The 20152-nt window shown below is 50.1% G+C and overlaps 1 long non-coding RNA gene across 1 annotated transcript in view; it reads left to right on the plus strand.

Moving 5' to 3' along the window:
• Positions 1–20152, plus strand: part of LOC140384855 (uncharacterized) — a 340278-nt gene that overhangs the window by 167719 nt on the left and 152407 nt on the right. The window contains exon 2 of the long non-coding RNA XR_011933175.1: positions 14599–14659. This is a non-coding gene — a long non-coding RNA (uncharacterized lncRNA). The remainder of the gene's footprint in view (positions 1–14598; positions 14660–20152) is intronic.

Here is a 20152-nt window from a genome sequence, read left to right on the forward strand (position 1 = left end):
GCCACTACCGGGCTCGTGGTATACCTCCTTGGAGGGAGCGGCAGCGACGCCGTTGCCACCGCCCCCAGACCCGTACCCACACAAGACGCCGTCTCCAGCCTCTTCAATGCAGCCCTCCCTCTCCATCACCCACTTGCACACCAACGACGTATTGGCGGCCCAGTAGTACCCACAGAGGTTGGGCAACGCCAGCCCCCCCCCTATCTCTACTCCGCTCCAGGATCACCCTTCTCACCCTCGGAGTCCCTCGTGCCCACACAAACCCCGTTATGCTCCTGTTGACCTGCCTAAAAAAGGCCTTCGGGATAAACACGGGGAGGCACTGGAACAGGAACAAAAACCTTGGGAGCACCGTCATTTTGATTGACTGCACCCTACCCGCCAAGGACAGCGGCAACACGTCCCACCTCTTGAACTCCTCCTCCATTTGATCCACCAGCCTTGTGAAATTAAGCCTATGCAGGGCCCCCCAGCTCCTGGCCACCTGGACCCCCAAATACCTGAAACTCCTCTCCGCCCTTTTTAGTGGGAGCTCGCCAATCCCCCTCTCCTGGTCCCCTGGGTGAACCACGAACAGCTCACTCTTCCCCATGTTGAGCTTGTACCCCGAGAAATCCCCGAATTCCCTGAGGATCCTCATTACCTCCGGCATTCCCCCCACCGGGTCCGCCACATATAGCAGCAAGTCGTCCGCATAGTGCGACATCCTATGCTCCTCCCCACCCCGCACCAACCCCCTCCAGTTCCTCGACTCTCTCAGTGCCATAGCCAGGGGTTCAATCGCCAGTGCGAAGAGCAGGGGGGACAGGGGACACCCTTGCCTCGTCCCTCGGTGCAACCGAAAGTACTCAGACCTCCTCCTGTTCGTGGCCACACTTGCCATCTTGACCTCATACAACAGCCTAACCCACCTGACAAACCCCTCCCCAAACCCAAATCTCTTCAGCACCTCCCACAGATACCCCCACTCTACCCTATCGAAAGCTTTCTCAGCGTCCATCGCCACCACTATCTCCTCCTCCCCCTCCCTCGCCGGCATCATGATAACGTTCAGAAGCCTCCGCACATTCGCGTTCAACTGCCTCCCCTTCACGAACCCCATCTGGTCTTTGTGGATGACCTGCGGCACACAATCCTCAGTTCTCGTGGCTAAGACCTTCGCCAGCACCTTGGCATCTACGTTCAGCAACAAAATCGGCCTGTAAGATCCACACTGCAGGGGATCCTTGTCCCGCTTCAGGATCAAGGAGATCAGTGCCCGGGACATCGTCGGGGGCAAAGCCCCCCCCTGCCTTGCCTCATTGAAGGTCCTAACTAGCAACGGGCCCAACAGGTCCATATATTTTTTATAGAATTCGACCGGGAAACAAAGAACAAAGAAATGTACAGCACAGGAACAGGCCCTTCGGCCCTCCAAGCCCGTGCCGACCATGCTGCCCGACTAAACTACAATCTTCTACACTTCCTGGGTCCGTATCCCTCTATTCCCATCCTATTCATGTATTTGTCAAGATGCCCCTTAAATGTCACTATCGTCCCTGCTTCCACCACCTCCTCCGGTAGCGAGTTCCAGGCACCCACTACCCTCTGTGTAAAAAACTTGCCTCGTACATCTACTCTAAACCTATGCCCCCTAGTAATTGACCCCTCTACCCTGGGGAAAAGCCTCTGACTATCCATTCTGTCTATGCCCCTCATAATTTTGTAGACCTCTATCAGGCCGCCCCTCAACCTCCGTTGTTCCAGTGAGAACAAACCAAATTTATTCAACCGCTCCTCATAGCTAATGCCCTCCATACCAGGCAACATTCTGGTAAATCTCTTCTGCACCCTCTCTAAAGCCTCCACATCCTTCTGGTAGTGTGGCGACCAGAATTGAACACTATACTCCAAGAGTGGCCTAACTAAGGTTCTATACAGCGCAACATGACTTGCCAATTCTTATACTCAATGCCCCGGCTAATGAAGGCAAGCATGCCGTATGCCTTCTTGACTACCTTCTCCACCTGTGTTGCCCCTTTCAGTGACCTGTGGACCTGTACTCCTAGATCTCTCTGACTTTCAATACTCTTGAGTGTTCTACCATTCACTGTATATTCCCTACCTGCATTAGACCTTCCAAAATGCATTACCTCACATTTGTCCAGATTAAACTCCATCTGCCATCTCTCCGCCCAAGTCTCCAAACAATCTAAATCCTGCTGTATCCTCTGAGTCCTCATCGCTATCTGCAATCCCACCAACCTTTGTGTCGTCTGCAAACGTACTAATCAGACCAGTCTGGCACCGATGCCATCCCCGCCTGCATGCTCCCTATCCCTTTGGTCAGCTCCTCCAGCCCAATCGGGGCCCCCAATCCCGCCACCAGTCCCTCCTCCACCTTCCGAAACCTCAATTGGTCCAGAAAGCGGCCCATCCCTCCCTCCTCCAGTGGGGGCTCGGACCGATACAATTCCTCATAAAAGTCCCTGCAGACCCCATTAATGCCAACCCCACTCCTCACCACACTCCCTCCCCTATCCTTAACTCCCCCGATCTCCCTAGCTGTGTCCCGCTTCCGAAGCTGATGCGCCAGCATCCGGCTTGTCTTTTCCCCATACTTGTAAATCGCACCCTGGGCCTTCCTCCACTGCACCTCTGCCTTCTTGGTGGTCACCAGGTCGAATTCGGCCTGGAGGCTGCACCTCTTCCTCAACAGTCCTTCCTCAGGCACCTCCGCATACTTCCTGTCTACCCTCACCATCTCCCCCACTAGCCTCTTCCTCTCCCTCTACTCCCTCTTCTCCTTGTGGTTCCTAATGAGATCAGCTCTCCCCTAACCACCGCCTTCAGCGCCTCCCATACGATCCCCACTCGGACCTCCCCGTTATCGTTGGCCTCCAGGTACCTCTCTATGCTTCCTCGGACCCGCTCACTCACCTCCTCGTCTGCCAACAGCCCCACCTCCAAGCGCCACAACGGGCACTGGTCCCTCTCCTCCCCCAGCTCTAAGTCCACCCAATGCGGGGCGTGATCCGAAATGGCTATCGCCGAGTACTCGGTATCTTCTACTCTCGCTATCAGCGCACTGCTCAAAATAAAAAAGTCGACCCGGGAATAAGCCTTATGGACATGTGAGAAGAATGAAAATTCCCTAGCCCCCGGCCTTGCAAATCTCCAAGGGTCCACCCCTCCCATCTGGTCCATAAGCCCCCTCAGCACCTTAGCCGCCGCCGGCTTCCTACCCGTCCTAGACCTGGAGCGATCCAGTGCAGGATCCAACACCGTGTTAAAGTCTCCCCCCATTATCAGGCCCCCCACTTCCAAGTCTGGGATCCGACCCAACATGTGCCGCATAAAACCCGCAACGTCCCAGTTCGGGGAATACACATTGACCAGTACCACCCTCTCTCCCTGCAGCGTACCACTTACCATTATGTACCTACCGCCATTGTCTGCCACAATGCTCGACGCCTCGAATAACACCTTCTTTCCCACCAAGATCGCGACCCCTCGATTTTTGGCATCCAGCCCCGAATGAAACACCTGACCTACCCACCCTTTCCTCAATCTTACCTGGTCTGCCACCTTCAGGTGTATCTCCTGGAGCATGACCACATCCGCCTTCAGCCCCTTCAGGTGCGCAAACACGCGGGCCCGCTTGACCGGCCCATTCAGTCCCCTTATATTCCAGATTATCAGCCGGATCAGGGGGCTACCCGCCCCCCTCCCCCGCCAACTAGCCGTAACACCTCCTCGGACAGCCACGCGCCCGCACCCCATGCCCAGCCCGTTCCCCACGGCGGCAGACCCCCGTCTCGACCCCCCTCCCCACTCGCTCCAGCCTCCCCCTTGACCATAGCAGCAGCAACTCGATTCGGCCCCCCCCGCCGGCTAGGACCCGTCCGAGCTGCTTTATTCCCCCATTGCACTTCCACAAGTCAGCTGACTCCTGCTGACCCCGCCCAGTCTTCGGCGCGGGAAAAAGCCCACGCTTTCCACCTACCCGGCCCTGCCACCTCTGATGCAGCTCCTTTCACAGGCCCAGTCCCCTCACCCCCGACTCGGGCCTCCCCTCTCCCCCGCGGGGCCCCATCTCACTGCCAGCCATCCACCCCTGTTCCATTTGCTTACCCCCCTCCAAGAGCCCTCCCGACCAACCCAACCAAGACAGTGCCCAACCCGCCCTAACCACCCTCACCGAACCAGAAAGAGAAAGAACAAGAGCAAAGGAACCCCCCTCAAAAAGTAACATATCAACCGCAATCCACAAACGCCCATCCCGACCCTCAATCTGTGTCCAACTTCTTGGCCTGAATAAAGGCCCACGCCTCCTCCGGAGACTCAAAATAATGGTGCCGGTCCTTGTAGGTGACCCACAGTCGCGCCGGCTGCAACATGCCAAACTTCACCCCCTTCCTGTGCAGCAACGCCTTCGCTCGATTATACCCGGCCCTCCTCTTTGTCACCTCCGCACTCCAGTACTGGTATATTCGAACCTCCGTGTTCTCCCACCTGCTGCTCTCCTTCTTGGCCCACCTGAGCACACACTCCCGATCAGCGAACCGATGAAACCGCACCAGCACTGCTCGCGGAGGCTCGTTAGCCTTGGGCCTCCTCACCAGCACTCTATGAGCCCCTTCCAGCTCCAGGGGCCCCTGGAAGGACCCCGCTCCCATCAGCGAGTTCAGCATGGTGACCACATAGGCCCCCACGTCTGGCCCCTCCAGCCCCTCCGGGAGGCCCAGAATCCGCCTCGACCAATTCTCCATCTTCTTGAACCGCTCCTGCCATTTCTTGTGGAGCGCCCAGTGCGCCTCCACCTTTACCGCCAGGCCTAAGATCTTGTCCTCGTTGTCGGAGATCTTTTGTCGGGCCTCGCAGATCGCCACCCCCTGGGCCGTCTGTGTCTCCAAAAGCTTATCAATAGAAGCCTTCATCGGCTCAAGCAGGTTCGCTTTAATCTCTCTGAAGCAGCGCTGGATATGTATACTACCCGGTAGATCCCTATCTGGTTCCTGCTCTGTCAGTGCCTTACTGCCAACCTTATATAAATGGGTTAATTGAGATATCCCGCCCCTAGCGGCGGAGCTCAAACGGGGAAGACAACCATTCCCACCCTGTAGGCTCTGTGCAGGATATTACATTCCTCCCCCACAAAATCCGAAGAACCTCCCGATGGCAATGAGCCAGAGAAGGAGGATGAGCCAGATCAGTCAGCGTATACCTTGCTGGTGAACATCGCCTGCGGCAGGAACGTCATGGTGGACGATCATCAGGAGGCAGCTGAACTACGGAGTCTGTGTCTGAGACCTCATAATAATAATCTTTATTAGTGTCACAAATAGGCTTACATTAACACTGCAATGAAGTTATGTGAAAATCCCCCAGTCGCCACACTGTGGCACCTGTTCGGATACACGGAGGGAGAATTCAGAATGTCCAATTCACCTACGAAGCACGTCTTTCGGGATGTGTGGGAGGAAACCGGAGCACCCGGAGGAAAACCACGCAGACACGGGGAGAACGTGCTGACTCCACACAGACAGTGACCCAAGCCGGGAATCAAACCCGGAATCCCGGAGCTGTGAAGCAACAGTGCTAACCACTGTGCTACCATGCCATCCGCAGAGGTCTGCATCTCCATTTCGGAGTCATAAGACACAATGTTGGACATGTCGGTGTCGGGAGAGACTGGAGGCGTCACAGCAGCCTGGTTTGGCAATGGAGCCGGAATATCTAGGACAGGCTTCTTCCAAGGTATTTCACGAGGGACCAATCTCCGTGAGCGAATGTGATCCAGGTGCCTTCTCATGAGTTGCTCTGGATCCGAACTTGGTAAGAGACTGGTCCTGTTTGACAGACGTTCAATCCCAGAGAGTCAGAACAACATCGTTGAAGTTATGAACAAATGCCGGGTAGTCAGTTGCGAAGCATTAAAGAGATCGAACTGGGTAACGCCCTTGCAAACCTTGGTTATGGCGGACTTTTGCGCTGATGTCCGGTAGAATGAAACTCCGTCATGTACGAAGCCTACGACCAATTAACATCTTAGCAGGGCCTACCCCAGTTACTGTGTGCAGCGTGGTCCTGTGCGAGAATACAAATCTTGCCAGTCTTGTGTCCATCAAGCTGTTCGTTTCTTGAGCCCCCATTTAACCATCTGCACGGCCCTCACTGCCAAACCAATCTTGCCAGATGTTATGGAGTTGTGCGGACATGTCAAATTCTTCACTCATGAAATGGGCTGCGTTATGGGTCACAAGTACATCAGAGATTCTGTGGGTGTAAAAAGAAATGCGCAATCACTGGATGCTCGCCCATGAAGTGCTCAATGCCATTTTGTGGACCTCCAGCCACTTTGAGTGCGCGTCCACCGGGTGAGAAATATCAAAACCAAGAAGGCACCGGCGAAGTTGGCATGTACATGAACCCAAGGGTGACTTGGCCATTCCCAAGGGCGTACGAGTGCCGCTGCGGGGAGCTCGGAGAGGGACCACAAGGTAAGGGCGATCAAAATGGCACCCGTTCCACGAGATGCGACAGACCTTCGCTCTTTTCTTGGTCTAGTTAATTACTATGGCCAATTTATTCCAAATTTGGCTACCGTCCTAGCCCCCCTCCAATTCTTTCACGTGACACACGCACTTTGCCTGGCGGTCTCCATATTCGGAAAACCATTTCAACACCACAGCGAGGTTTTGGAAATGTTCTTGTTCCGTGGTCCCTATGACTAACACGACGTCTAAGTAAACCTCAGTATGTTCCCCATGATGAGCTGGAATAATGCGCATACCGAAGATATTCAGCACGGGAGCGGAGGGTACTCATAGAGTCCTTTGTGTGTATTAATTGTGACATATTTCCAGGTGGATTTATGTTGCTCCAGTTGTAGATAAGCATTGCTCATGTCCAATTTTGTGAATGAATAGCTACCGCCCAATGCTATATACAAATCCTCAAAGCTCGGTAAAGAAGAATGGTCCAATCTCGAAACTGTGTTCACTGTCAATTTATAGTCTCTGCAGAGGCGGACTGTCTTATCCAGCTGCATTACGGGGACCACTGGCACAACCCAATCAGTGAAGCACACTGGCTGATTGATGATCAATCTTTCTGATCATCGAAGTTCTGTCTCAACCTTGTCTGCTATAGCATAGGGAACCGGGCGAGCACAAAAATATCGGGGCTAGGCCGGATCCACTTTGATCTTGGCCAGGGCCCCTTTAATGGTACCCAAACCAGGCTCAAAACATTGGGTAACTTGCTCAGATCCCATTTGGAGGATGTGCTGCCAATCCAAGTGCAGCTGGTGTAGCCAATCGTGGCCCAACTGGCTAGGGCCATTTCCTTGCACAACAAAGCCACCTAGATTGGTACATATAAACCACTGGAGTGAGGGTTGACCCCACCAATATTTAGGCATTGCTCTGTGTCAGAACATGAATAAGGCCCAAACAGTTCAGCTGCACCTCAGCCTCATCCTCTGCTGCTTCTGGGTCATCCAGATGCAAGGCCCAGCCCCGGGGCTGACACCTACCTCGACCAGGTCGCCTAGAGAGGTGGCCCTCCTGCTGCCTGCGGGTACACCTGGAATGGCTTCACACGTTGCGCACAGGCCAGAATCGCTTTCAGAGAAGTCGGGTGACGTCACACATCCTGGCGGCCTACTCTTCGACCAGGAGCCAGAGTCGCAGCGGTGTTGGTCCAAGCCACAGGAATACCACGTGAGGGGCAATGCCCTAGGACATTCAACTCCATCCCTTGTCTGTCTTGGACGCCATGTTTTGAACTTTCTTGGAACAAGGAGATCTGTAATGCTTCTGAAAAGTTAGGGAGATGTCACCCAAAAGATTTTTCCGAGTTTCCATATTATTAATTACTAGGATCATAGAACATATCAGAAAAAACAGCTCTATAGTCACTCAGCTATCTTCCGTAGCTGAGATATGAACTCGGTGATTGACTCACTAGAGGTCCTCTCCGCTGTATTAAACCAATATCTTTGAACGACTATCAATGGGGTTGGTTAAAGTGTTGCGCCACAAGTGTCACGAGCTGGTCGAATGTTTGCATATCCGGTGTCGCCGAGTATATGAAACTCCGGATCACCCCGAACGTATGCGATCCGCAGGCCGTCAACAGTATGACCATCTGTAGTTTGTTCCCAGTGGTATTGTTGGCCTGGAAGAAATAATGCATTCATTCAGTGTATTTGTTCCAATCTGCAAAACCGGCTTCAAATGCAACTAACTACCCAAACAGAGGCATGGCGAATCAAAGAAATCTAAACCTGGGTCCAGGAAATTGGGAAGTGGCTCAGCTGAGTAGGCTGCAACATTGACAGCAAACCAGTTTACTCCTCGTCGCCAGTTTAACACAGGATGTCCACACCAAGTAAAATAAGAAATCAAGTTTTATTTCCACAAACGATATGTATACTACCGGGTTCCTACACTGCCGGTATCTTACTGGGTTGACCTTATATACATGGGTTAATTGAGATATCCTGCCGATAGCAGGTGAGCTCGTACTCCACTAGGGATATTACAGATTATTGATTCGCAGTAGGCAGTTCAGGCCCTCAAATCTATTGTATCATTAAATAATTAGATCACAGTTGATCTGCATCTCAAGTCTTGTTGGACTGCATTTGTTCCTTATCACCTAACCACACCTCTGTGCAGAGTAACAATCAACAAAGCCAAGACATTGCTTTACTGTTGTCAAACTACTTGAACTTAAAGTCTGAGGCAGTCATGGTCAAGTTACATTGTGCTGCAGTCAGGCTACAACTTGTCCAGGTTATTTTGTCCAGTTCTATGAATGAAGGGGAAATATTAAAGTTTGGAAATGGTACAAAGAAGGGTCACAAACATGATTCTTGATTGAAAAATTAGTAACTCTAGAATTCTTTATCCTTGATGAGAGTCAAACAGGAATTGGGATACATGAGATGCAAACTGAAATTTTAAAAATGATATATTCTCAATTTGAACTCGATTGTAGATAAGGGCATAATTGACCAAATTCAAGATTGATGTTAGGAGCACTTCTGGAGTAGGTTTGTGGATGAAAGAATTCTGGAATCATTCAGGAAGCAGTTAAATGCTATACCAGGGGAATGGGTGTTTTTATTGAGGAGGTTGACCCCTGCTAGGATTCAACTTCTTGAGTTTCAGCAGCCCTCCTACACGACAGTACACAATTTAAAATATACAATATGCACCTGGTCACTTACGTGTACCATTCCCAAATGTTCATTCTTCATGATTAAGTTTTATATGGTGAGAGTTGGTGGACTATTCAAATTTAGAGGACTTCAGAGTTGGACCTGGTGCTGCCCCCACACAACATGCATGGCACAACACTCAGCCACTGTGCCAGGGAGGGAAAGAAACAAAGCATAAATCCCACTCTTGATCACAAACTAATGAGGTCTATTGGAAGATGCACTGTGGGTGTCAATTGAAAACAATTTAGGCAGAATTGAATTTGGTTTTATACTACGCATCATAGAATTTACCGTGCAGAAGGAGGCCATTCGGCCCACCGAATCTGCCCGGCCCTTGGAAAGGGCATCTTACTCAAGCCCACACATCCACCCTATCCCACAACCCAATAATCCCACCCAACCTTTTATGACACTAAGGGTAATTTAGCAAGTCCAATCCACCTAACCTGCACAACTTTGGACTGTGAGAGGAAACCAGAGCACCCGGAAGAAACCCCCACACACACGGGGAGAACATGCAGTCTCCGCACAGACAGTGACCCAAGCCGGGAATCGAACCTGGGACCCTGGAGCTGTGAAGCAACTGTGCTAACCACCATGCTACCGTGCTGCCCCATATGCAAATAGCTTGTCAATAGTCCATTGCTTAGGCTCCCACGTGGCAAGTCAGATGAGGGCAATTGTGCATTTTTGGCTGTGTTGCATGCTGCTGCAGAGCTCTGTGACTGAATTGACTGGCTCATTTTCAAGAAGGTGATTTGCCTCAAAGGATATTTTTAGAAGCCTAGTCTCGAGAGAATGTACCAGTAAATACTTGTATGAACCATCTACAAGATGCAATGCAGCAATTTGCCAAGGCCATTACAACAGTACTTCCAAAACCTGTGACCTCAACCACCGAGAAGAACAAGAGCTGTGAATTTGGGACCACCAGAATCTGCAAGCTCTCCCCCCAGTCACCATCCTGACTTGGAACTATATTGTCATTCTATCACTGTTACTAGATAAAATACTGGAACTGCCTCCCTAATGTCACTCAGCATCGATTCAAGAAGGTGACTCACCACTGCCTTCTCAAGGACAATCGGGGATTGGCAATAACTGCTGGCTTTTCCAATGATGTTCACGTCCTAAGAATGAATCAAACAAAATTGTGTATAGAATTTCTCTACATACAGGCTACATTCTCACTGAAAATTAATAATAACCTTCATAATGTCCATACTAAAACTTAATGCTTTAGAGGTGCAGCCTATAGTTCAGTAAATACAGTCATTTATCAAAAGTGCAATAATCCCAGGAAATTATTGAGGCAGGAACAGCACGGTTGCATTGTGGGTTAGCACTATGGCTTCACAACGCCATGGTCCCAGGTTAGATTCCCGTCTTCGGTCACTATTTGTGCAGAGTCTGCATGTTCTCCCCGTATCTGTGTGGGTTTCCTCCGAGTGCTCCAGTTTCCTCCCACAACTCCCGAAGATGTGATGTTCAATAATTTGGACATTCTGAATTCTCCCGCCGTGTACCCGAACAGGTGTCGGAATGTGGCGACTAGGGGCTTTTCACAGTAACTTCATTGCAATGTTAATGTATGTCCACTTGTGACAATAAGGATTATTCTTATATTATTATTATTATTAGTTTGCATCTTCCAAAACTATTGGTTCAAATTTTTCCACTTTAATTAGTAGCATTCTGAGGAATTGAAACTGTTAAGCTTTGATTCAATTTTATCTAACGTTTCGATCATAAGCCAAGTATCACAACAGGTAAAGCAGGTTTTACAGTGTTCTCCCTCTCATTTGAGTTTCAGTATATTTCTACCCAGGTTTCACTTGGAAAAAAAATACCAAAGTGTGGGTGGAACATAAAAGTTTGTAAATATTTTGACTGAAGGCACTCGCAAAATAAGATCTTTAGCAGTTCCCACTGTCTAATTTAGCAGAGTGAAAAATGTTGGATGTTTGAAATCTTAAAAATGGATAATGCTGGAAATACTCAGCAGGTACATGGTGTAGCCACCTAAATTGGCCAACTCCCGATTTAAAATGGCGAACGGCAAAGGCTGAAGGGAAATTCAGCCAACACAAGCAGAAACCAGCAGGTGCAGGTTTACTGTGTATTTAACTCTGCAAAGCCCAGACAGCATCGATACCAGGGACCATCAGCATAATAATGTAGCAGCCATCTACATACTAATGAGCAATCCCCGGGAACAATAGCAACATTTGGGACACACAAAACTAAGCCAAACTTCCCAGTGCCAGCAGGAGCCAACACAAAAGAGGTTAACGAACACCTCAAGACCGCCCATCGATCAGGGAACCGCTCTAGTATTGGAGAAATCGAACCAAGCAATTGGAACAAAGTCCAATCACCTAGAACCAGGTACAGGGTCCGCCCCGAAAGGCGGGAAGTCCCTGGGGACTATAAAGTTAAGCCCCCAAGTTCAACTCGCTCTCTTCGTCCTGCCTGGGTCACCCAGCAACGTGAACCAACCTTGACCGTGACCGATGCAGTGACGACCGAAAGAAGTAAGTCTTAATTCAACGCTCGCTACGAGATAGGCGCTCCTAGCTACCAATCCGTACCGACTTCGAATCCCGCAGACTCAGAACCCGAACGAAAGGCCATTTGTTCCCCTGACCTGGTGGGCCAGTCCGAAGTTAAGTATAGGCCTGTTAGTTGTAGAAGTAGCTTAGACGTAGAATTTGTGCATGAGTAGCGATTACTATGTATAATAAATGTGCTTTGGTTTGAATCTTACTAATCGGTGTATTGAGTTATTGATCATTACTTGGACTTGAACCTCGTGGCGGTATCATAAAGATACCTGGCGACTCGAGAGCAAAGGTAATAAAACAGAGCAATTGAACCAACCGGAAAGTTAGCAACAATAGAATTTACAGTGCAGAAGGAGGCCATTTGGCCCGTCAGGTCTGAACTGACCCTTGGTAAGAGCACCCCACCCATGGCAGCATCTTTGAAAAGAGACAACAAAGTAATTGGGTTATTTTTTTTATCTCCACAAATGCTGCACAGTTTGCTGAGTATTTCCAGCATTTATTGTGTTGAATAGCTTCCAGATATCATAACCATCGAGCTCCTTTATCAGATTTCAGTGAACAATGGCCTCAATTGTTTGGGCCCATTTACCACCGGAACAAATCCCGCAATGGCCGCTAAGTATTGCAAGAGGCCCAAAATAGAATTTGTTCTGAACGCAATGTTCCCGGGCCCTCCTGACTGATGTAAATCGATTATTGAGTGGTTGGGGGGGGGAGGTTGGCCCTCTGTGTTGGAGGGTTGGGGGTGTTTCCTTTTTCTGCATTGGGTCCCAATATCCAGCGAGAGTGTGAACCTGATTACTATGAATTTAAACAAATTTAAATATTCATAAATGGCTTAGTGCCATTGCATCCAGGGTCGTCAGATGTTCCACCCTGCTGGTGTGACTTAATGCCAATGGGAATCACTACTAATTTCCAGAAGTGGAAGCCAATCTTGATGACTACATTGGGGGATCGGAGTTGAGTATAGCCCCTGGGTGGTGAGGGACGTGATCCGGCAGTGCACTGTCACAGCCCCCTGGCAATGTCAACCTGGGCCTCGAGGGGCCACCAGTGGGGGGTGGAGGCGGGGGGGGGGGAGGAGCTTCCCATTATGTGGGGTTGCTGGAGAAGGTGGTGGAATGGGAGGCGGTACAATGCCCTGATGTTGGCAATGGTGGAGAAAACTTCCATTTGATTTTTTTCCCCCTCCTCTTCTGAGGTTGGTGATGTCATGGGAGAACAAGAAAATAAATCGCCCAGCTTGAGAGTTACTCAGTAATTCGTACTGGCAATTTTGTGCCTAATGCAGAGTGAGGGCAGGAACAAACTTGGGTATAATGCGTCCCACAGTCAGATAGGCTACCAACAATACAAGCTGAGCATGGGCTCTTGGCTCGGGTTCTAGATCAGTGGTTCCCAGTCTGTGGACCACTGCTAGTCCCCAAGAGTACTACAGGTGGTCCGTCGAAAAGAAACAATTATGTGTATCATAATCGATGTAATTGCTTCTCAAACATTCTTGTATAATATATTCCGCAATATATTTGTGAATGCATCATCAACTATTTGAAAAGCTGTTTTTTAATACCAGTTGAGATATAAGTTTGACTCCCCTCAGCTGTAAACTATGTAAAAAATAATATTTAAAACAGCTTGCGTATGTTCAAGTCCGCAAAAGCTTTTGATGACGATCTGTGGTCTGCATAAAGGAAAAGGTTGGGAAACATTGTATCCAGCAGCAAAGGAATCAAACAACAGTCATAATCCATCCCTTCAGAAATGAGAGCAGTTGAGAAAAGTGGCAAAAACAAAGTGTGAAAGGTAGTGTGACGAAGGCAGCGCTACAGGAAGAATAGGAATCAGGGCCTCTAATTTATTTTGTTTCTACCATTAACAATAGTATTCAGTGAAGGAGCTCAGTATACCTAAACTAAAGGTGACTATACACCCCAGTTATTGGCAAAACTTCATTTGTGCTTTAGCGAGCAGCAAGTGAAAGAGGAGAGAGTGGGAGGAGCAAGATTATTTCTAATTCAATATGGTTTCAAAAAGAACCAGTGGAGTTCAATATTTCCCCTTACTCTGACACTAAATAGCCCTGTAATTAGTTGCAGATGTACTCTAGATGTACTCTGACATAAATCTAGTCAGCTTGCAAAAAACTCTTTTTAAGACCAATTGTAACTTGATTTGTTCTGGATCAGAGCTCGCTGGAACTTTCTTCCTCCCCAAAACTATATTTTCCGGAATGCTGATTCTTGTTCTTGATCCTGTCAGAGTGGCAAATCTTCCACGCTGTAGGTTTGAATCAGTTTCTCAATTAATGTTTTATTAAAATCAAAAGGAATGGCCCTCCTCTGTTGGCATAGACAATGAGGTGAGAAAGTTAACCCTGGATTCAGCTCCCACATGGTGCTGAGATAGCTGATGACAGCCAGTGCCGTGGAGATGAGTTATAATCGAATGCAGTGCTCCTGAGAAAAGGAGGGAAAACCTCAGCCAGTTTTCTTACTCCTGACTGAAAGTTCAGTGTGTGCTGTAGAAAAGTGCATTAATGTCAGGTTAGGAAATGATTGAGCTTGGCTGCTCCGATGCCTCAGTCAAATAGCCAGCCAACCCGATGAGGTAAAGGAATCTGTCAGCACCAATGGAACATAACCCTGCATAAACCAATAGAGAAGGGGTGGGTGTAGAAAACAAAATAAATTGATATGAAAACAGAAACGCAGGTTATTATAAATCCTCCTGTTGCCCAGGGAAGTATTGACAATCTTGATTGATTCTTGAGGCAGTTCTCATGTAACATAAGACATTCTTCTGATTTACCTGCAGGTTCCGGATGCCAGAAAGGTTGGACATGTTGCAGGAGAAGCAAAAGATCATTAGCTGACCGGTATGTTTGCAAATTAGTTTTAAAATACAGATTTCAACTAAGGGAGCACTGTGCTTTTGTTTCACCTTGAACTATCAGTGAAATGCATTTTTAATGTGAACCTGTGCTTGAAATTAGACCAATAAATGCTCCCATTCTAATTTATTTTTACCATTGGAATAACGTAGGTACAACATAGGCACATAGACTTATGCAAAAGTCCTTCATACTAATTCTATAAGAAAGAGTGAGAGTTTCAAAATGGAGTAGCCTTCTCTGTTTTTATTAAATCATCGGCAACAAGGGATATAATTGTTATTATCATTGCTATCAACATTCTGGGGTTACCATTGACCAGAAATTGAAATGGAGCAGACGCATTCATTCGGTGACTACAAGAGCAGGTCAAAGGCTGAGGATTCTGCAGCGAGTAACTCGTCTCCAGTCTCCGCAAAGCCTGTCCACCACCTACAAGGCACAAGTCAAGAGTGTGATGGAATACTCTCCACTTGCTTGGATGAGTAAAACTGCAACAACATTCAGGAAGTTCAACAAGATAAAAGCTTAGGAGGCCCGAGAAGGTAAGTTAAACAGTATTTAATAAACCAACACAAAGGCGGCAACACGGTTAAAGTCCAAAGGTCTTAACCGGGACTACCGATCACGCCAGCCCCAGTTTGGCCCAGCTTTTATTAGGTGGATTTACGAGCTCCAACTGGGCGGGCCTCCACTAGTGAGGTATCATGTATTCCACAAGTCCAACAGGGAGATCAATTGAGGTCCTTGTCACATCCAGGGGCTTCCAAGAAGCTCTGGGAGAAGGCCGCTGAAGGGCGGAACAACCTAGGACTTCAGTATAAAGCCAGCCAGCTCAGAACCGGCCGGCACTCACTCGGGTGAGTAGCCCTGTCTAGGGCTGTGCTGTACAATGCAATAAATCTACTGTTTAAGCCTGCAACTCGGTGTGGACACCTTCCTTGTGGCAGTCATAATACTGGCGTTGAGGATGGGATTCAGACCCATTCAAGTATAGCATAATGGATTAGTCCGCGCGAAAATATGTCACCATCAATATGCAGTGCATGCTGTATGAATATACCTGGTTGCCTTTTCGGTTTTGTCCGCTTGTGCGATATTTAAATGTGTAATGAGGGCATTTTGCACAGCGTACCGCAGGTCATGGTATATCTTGATGATGTCTTGGTCACAGACGCAACAGAGCAGGATCATTTGTAGAATCTGGAGGCAGTGCTCCGACAGTATTCAGAGTTTGGTATCAGCCTGCGGCAAGCAAAATGTGTATTTCACTTCAAGGAGGTCGTCTACCTAGGCTACCGCGTGGACCGTGCCGGGTTGCACTCAATGGAAGACAAGGGGCAGGATTCTCCCCTACCCGGCGGGGCGTCCCGGCGGGATGGAGTGGCGTGAACCACTCCGGCATCGGGCCGCCCCAAAAGGTGCGGAGAAATCCGCACCTTTAGGGGCCAAGCCCTCACCTTTAGGGGCTAGGCCCGCGCCGGAGTGGTTGCCGTCCCGTCGGCTGGCGTGGAAAGTCTTTGGCGCCATGCCAGCCGGGGCCGAAGGGACTCCGTCGGCCGGCGGAAGGCCGCGCATGCGCGGGAGCGTCAGCAGCTGCTGACGTCATCCCCGTGCATGCGCAGGGGGGGTCACCTCCCTGTCGGCCATCGCGGAATCTATGGGCAACGTGGAGGGAAAAGAGTGCCCCCACGGCACAGGCCCGCCCGTGGATCGCTGGGCCCCGATCGCGGGCCAAGCCACCGTGGGGGCATCCCCCGGGGCCAAACCGTCCCGCGCCCCCTCAGGACCCCGGAGCCCGCTTGCGCCGCCTGGTCCCGCCAGTAAGGGAGGTGGTTTGATTCACGCCGGCGGGACAGGCATTGCAGCAGCGGGACTTCGGCCCATCGCGGGCCAGGGAATCGCCGGGGGGGGGGGGGGGGGGGGGGTGGGTGGAGAGAGCCGCCAACCGGCGCGGCGCGATTCCCACCCCCGCCAAATCTCTGGTGCTGGAGAATTTGGCGGCCGGCGGGGGCAGGATTCACGCCGCCCCCCCGGTGATTCTCCGACCCGGCAGGGATCGGAGAATCCCGCCCGTGGTGTGCACCATAGAGTTGCCCCTGCACCGACTGACAGGATGGGACTCACCTCATTTCTAGGCTTGGTGAATTAGTACGGCAAGTTCGTTCTGAACCTGGTGGCGGTACTGGCCCCTCTGCACGTCCTGAAAAAACATCAGGACTAACTCTAGTACGCGGCCCAGGAGGCGGCTTTTCATCGAATCAAACGGCATTTACCCTCATCTGACCTTGTGACCCACTGTGCCCCAGGTAAGCCCTGATAGTCACGATGCATCGCCTTAGGGGATCGGGCCGTCCCCGCTAAAACGTTCCACCAGTCTGTTTTTGGTTGCCATTTTATTCTTGTTATGGACTACAAACCCTTCCTGAGTCTTTTTCGCGAAGATAAGGCGATTCCGCCCATAGTGTCAGCACCCATCCAGTGGTGGGCTGTTCTGCTCACCGTTTGCAAGTATTCTTTGGGGCACCAGCCGGGGACTCAGAGAGCACATGCAAATGCACTGAGCCGACTGCCCTTACTGGTCACAGCCTCACCTCCCACTCCAGTGGACGGAATAATGGCCGTGTTAAATTTTATGTACTCCTTACCAGTCAGCGTGTCTCGTATCCTCGATTGGACCCGGACGGATCCCATCCTTGCCTGGATGCGACACCTCGTTCTCATAGGTGGTAAGTATCAACAGTTGCCCGGGGAGCTACAGGCTTTTTCTACCCGGATGTCCGAACTTAGTATCGAAGACGGGGTCTTGCTGAGGGGCACATGGGTTGTGATCCCTGCTAAGAGCCAGGCGTTCATGCTACGGGACCTGCACAACCGGCATCCAGGTGTGACCATGATGAAGATGCTGGCCTGAAGTTATGTATGATGGCTGGGACACAATGCCGACATTGAGATGTTAACACAGCAATGCCCCGTCTGCCAGGTACACCAGTGCCTTCCCACCGACACACCTCTCCACAGTTGAGAGTGACCGGGCCACACATGGGCCAGGGTCCAGGGGGGCTTCGCTGGCCTGTTCATGGGCTTGATGTTTCTATTATTAGTGGGTGCCCATTCCAAATTGTTACAGGTCCATTGGACGATGACCATAACCTCTTACGCGACGGTGTAGAAGATGCGTCTCTCTTTCTCCACATATGTCATCCCTGAGGTCCTTGGAACAGACAATAGGTCGTCCTTCACTTGTGCAGACGTTTTGACATTTCTTAGGTCAAACGACGTCCAGCATGGGAGCACAGCCCCCTATCACCCAGCAGGTTGGCTGAAAGAGTCATCCAAACCTTCAAGCAGGGCATCCGCAAGCAGACGACAGGCTCCTTGGACAAATACTTGGCCAGATTATTGTTTAAGTACAGGACCACACCGCATACTGTGACCAGAGTGGCTCTGACAGTGCTACTCATGGGCTGACAACTCCGGACCTGCTTGGGTTCCTACTCACGGATGTTGGGGCAAAGATGCGCTGTGCCCAGGATCAGCAGCCACGAGACCCTGCTCCTTATCGTCCGCCTGTCGTTTTGCTCCGAGAGATGAGGTTTTTGTTCGGAATTTCGTCTTCGGTGCCCGTTGGCTCTCTGGGACTGTACTTCGGCAGACTGGTCCAGTGTCCTATCAGGCTCAGGTAGGGGCCCAACCATCACGGTGACATTTAGATCATCTACTGGCATGCCGGCTGCCTTTATGCCCATACCAGATGGCACGTCCCATTTCAGATGATGCAAGGCCAGGGACCAGCAGGCCTATGGGACCGCCATGCACCCGCTCCCCAGACCACCCGCCAGTGATGGCCTTTTCAGATTCCGAGATGAAATCCGAGCCTCCTGGGGTGTCCGGTGGGGTGCCGGATGAATAAGGGCACAACGTTGTCAACAGCTGCTCGACAGTCCTTCGGATTTTTGGGGTGGGGGATCCTTGCTAGGGGATTCCCCGGAAAGTATTTGCTTTTGCCCAAGTTCAATTTATATCCCAAAAAGGAGCCCAAACTCCTAAGCAGTTTCATTATCATTTCTATACTTGAGAGAGGATCCGTTATATATAACAGTAAATTATCCAGGTACAAAAACACTCTATGCTCCCTCCCTCCCCTGTTCTTTCCCCTACATCTTGTTGATGACCTCAATGCTTTGACCAGAGGCTCAATTGCCCAGGCAAACAATAGCAGGGACAATGGACAACTTTGTCTCATACCTCTCTCTAACTGGAAATATTTTGAGCTCAGGGCATTCATATGAACGCTTGCGCTGGAGACTCTATATAAAAGCTGGATCCAAGATATAAATCTAGGTCCAAAAGCAAACCCTCCAAGGATCTCGACCAGATACCCCCACTCAAACGCCTTTCAGCATCCACTGAAATAATTACATCTGGCTCAGGAACTAGAAGGGGACAGAATAACATTAAACAATTGCTACATGTTGGTCGACAGCTGCCTGCCCTTAACAAACCCAGTCTGTTCCTCCAATATAACCTCTGGAAGGCAGGGCTCCAAGCGCATTGCCAAAACCTTCGCCAACAACTTTGCATCCGCATTCAATAACAAAATAGGGCGATATGACCCATACTCTGTTGGATCCTTAACCTTCTTTAAAACCAAGGAAATCAACACCTGTGCCAATGTGGCCAGCAACATTCCCTAGCACATGGAATTGTTGAACATCTCTGACAACAATGAGACCAGCTGACCTGCAAATTTCTGACAAACTTCGATCAGGAATCTGTCCAGGCCCGGAGCCTTACTCGACTGCATCAATCCCATGTATTTCATGACCTCCTCCGGGCTCAATGGGGACTCTAACCCGTTCCTTCTCTCTCGTTCTACCACTGGGATAGACAAGCCATCCAAAAATTCTGTCATAGACAGCCCTTCCTCCGGGGGCTTCACTTTATAAAGCCTCGAAAGTCTCATTGACCTTACCTGGGCGGAGACCAATCTGCCACTCTAGTGCTTCACCTCCACTATTTGCCGAGGAACCACTTGCCACCTCAGCTGGTGTGATAACAGGCTACTGGCCATCTCCCCATGCTCATAAAATGCCACACCTGAGCGTTGCGGCTAGTGCACCCGCCCTGCCCATCGAAAGCAGCCCCAATTTTGTTTCTAATTTTTTTTTTTTAATTCCAATTAAGGGACAATACGAGTGGCCAATCCACCTACTCTGCACAGCCTTGGATTGTGGTGGTGAGACCCATGCAGACACGGGTAGAATGTGCAAATTCCACACGGACTGTGGCCCGGGGCCGGGATCAGTGCAGTGAGGCAGCAGTGCGAACCACTGTGTCACCGTGCCACACTTAAAGCAGCCCAAATTCCAACTGCAATTTCTTCCTGCTTGCCAACAACTCTGGCATTGGGGCAAGTGAGTATTGGCGATCCGCCGAAAGGATGGAATCCACCAACCTCTGCCTCTCCACCCTTTC

The sequence above is a fragment of the Scyliorhinus torazame genome, chromosome 10 (genome assembly GCF_047496885.1).
Source record: "Scyliorhinus torazame isolate Kashiwa2021f chromosome 10, sScyTor2.1, whole genome shotgun sequence".
Classification (NCBI taxonomy): Eukaryota; Metazoa; Chordata; class Chondrichthyes; order Carcharhiniformes; family Scyliorhinidae; genus Scyliorhinus; species Scyliorhinus torazame.